Here is a 2,500-nt window from a genome sequence, read left to right on the forward strand (position 1 = left end):
GGGGTACGCCCGTTTCCGTTTCAACTTGTCTCGCGAGGGTGGTTTCGGGGCCAGCAGGAGAGCTCGTCGGGGTAGCAGGCCCTGCAGCCGTGGTCACCGCCAAACCCCCACAACTCGAGCAAGTGAAAAAAAAAGTAACAGGAGCGAAAGCATCTCTGTCGGCTTGGGGGTACGCCCGTTTCCGTTTCAACTTGTCTCGCGAGGGTGGTTTCGGGGCCAGCAGGAGAGCTCGTCGGGGTAGCAGGCCCTGCAGCCGTGGTCACCGCCAAACCCCCACAACTCGAGCAAGTGAAAAAAAAAAGTAACAAATAAGAAAGGATCGTCGGCTTGGGGGTACGCCCGTTTCCGTTTCAACTTGTCTCGCGAGGGTGGTTTCGGGGCCAGCAGGAGAGCTCGTCGGGGTAGCAGGCCCTGCAGCCGTGGTCACCGCCAAACCCCCACAACTCGAGCAAGTGAAAAAAAAAGTAACAAATAAGAAAGGATCGTCGGCTTGGGGGTACGCCCGTTTCCGTTTCAACTTGTCTCGCGAGGGTGGTTTCGGGGCCAGCAGGAGAGCTCGTCGGGGTAGCAGGCCCTGCAGCCGTGGTCACCGCCAAACCCCCACAACTCGAGCAAGTGAAAAAAAAAAGTAACAAATAAGAAAGGATCTCTGTCGGCTTGGGGGTACGCCCGTTTCCGTTTCAACTTGTCTCGCGAGGGTGGTTTCGGGGCCAGCAGGAGAGCTCGTCGGGGTAGCAGGCCCTGCAGCCGTGGTCACCGCCAAATCCCCACAACTCGAGCAAGTGAAAAAAAAAGTAACAAATAAGAAAGGATCGTCGGCTTGGGGGTACGCCCGTTTCCGTTTCAACTTGTCTCGCGAGGGTGGTTTCGGGGCCAGCAGGAGAGCTCGTCGGGGTAGCAGGCCCTGCAGCCGTGGTCACCGCCAAACCCCCCACAACTGTTGGGCGCCTACCTGCGCGGGGCAGGAGGACACTTTCCGATTTCAAATCTCCGTTTGCCGAGTCCACCCCGAACGCACGCGGGCGGGCGGGTTCGCATCACCCTTCGTCACAAGGGGCGAAGCCCGTTCCACCGTCTCGTCAGTAGTGCCGACCGGTCTGTGATCGACGAGGGGAGCCACACCAGGTCCGGCCCTGCTGCTTGGCGGCACCGCGTCGTCGGGAGCTCGCGACAGACGGAGGGTTTCGGTGTACTCTCCAGCCACGGGAAACGAAGCCGGTGATGCAGGCGCCGGTCTTTCGCTCCCAAATCGGCTGGGTTTACATCGTTGCTATCTAGTCACGCTCCCTTCAAACCCGACGGGGTACCTATTCCCCTCACCCGTCTGTGCGTATACAGCCTCTTTGCACTTGCGGGATGGGGGTGGTGGTTTAAAGACTCTCGAGTTGCCGCCCGTCGGTCTCCGAGCTCCGTGCAGTAGTGATCCCCAGCGAACTGCCAGCAGGGCGAACGAGCGATCCCGCTCTCGGTCGGGGCGCCTGGCGTCGATCGGTGGTCGGTGGCTTGCGGGCAAGCTGCGCTGTGAGTGTGGGAACGAGTATGACGAGCCGTTGCCGCGACTCCCAGTCCACCTCGGCGGTGGCTGGGCCGGGCGGGCGTCTGCTCGGGCGAGTGCCGCCCCCGCCTCCTCGCAGGAAGTCCGCTCGCCGACACGCCGCCACGTGCACGCGTCAGTGACGCTGCCGAACCGATGGCCGGTGCCCGTTCCCGCCTCTGCTTTTCCTAGGGCAAAGCTGCTGCACGCCTCGTGATACTAGGCGGGCGACATGGTGGCGGTGATCCTGCCTCCGTCGCTGCGGTGCGTTGGGGCACGCATCGCCTCTTGGGCGCCCTGTCCTCCTCCCCCCAATAGACGTATGTTTCTGCGGGCCGCACCAGGATGGTGCTCCCCATCGCTTCACGCCACCCTGCTCCGCCCGCACGCCGGCGTGCAGGTGGCTGTAGCTCAAGGTGGGGAGCGTATGTGCGGTCCGGGTCGCTTTCCTCTGGCGAGGGAGAGACCTAAAACAAACTCAGACAACTCTTGACGGTGGATCACTCGGCTCGTGCGTCGATGACGAACGCAGCTAGCTGCGAGAATTAATGTGAATTGCAGGACACATTGATCATCGACACTTTGAACGCACTTTGCGGCCCCGGGTTCTTCCCGGGGCCACGCCTGTCTGAGGGTCGTTTGGCAATCAATCGCACTCGCCTTGGCTGGCGAGAGCGCGGCTGGGGTGTCGCAGAGGACCCGTCCTCTTTGTCCCCCTAAGTTCAGACTCCGGAGCCCTCCGGCGTCGGAGCGCTTGGCCTTTCCCCCCCACCCTGCACATTCCGTTCGTCAGGCTCGACGCCATCCCCCCGCCGGGGAGCGCGGCCTGGCGTCCGTCTGTGTCGTGGCAGTGGGGCCAGCACGGCTGTCACCGGTCCCAGAATGGCTGTCGGTGGTTCACACTGTGTGTGTGTGCCAACCCTCCTGGTCTCTGGGACACGGAGCTGCCACGAAGTGTTGAGCCTC

The 2,500-nt window shown here is 62.4% G+C and overlaps 1 non-coding gene across 1 annotated transcript; it reads left to right on the plus strand.

Moving 5' to 3' along the window:
* The first annotated feature begins 2,018 nt into the window (after positions 1–2,018).
* On the plus strand, positions 2,019–2,172 carry LOC140473319 (5.8S ribosomal RNA). Its single transcript, XR_011958263.1, has one exon. It is a non-coding gene; the product is annotated as a 5.8S ribosomal RNA (ribosomal RNA).
* Positions 2,173–2,500: the final 328 nt, after the last annotated feature.

This window comes from Chiloscyllium punctatum, unplaced genomic scaffold (assembly GCF_047496795.1).
Source record: "Chiloscyllium punctatum isolate Juve2018m unplaced genomic scaffold, sChiPun1.3 scaffold_577, whole genome shotgun sequence".
Lineage (NCBI taxonomy): Eukaryota > Metazoa > Chordata > Chondrichthyes > Orectolobiformes > Hemiscylliidae > Chiloscyllium > Chiloscyllium punctatum.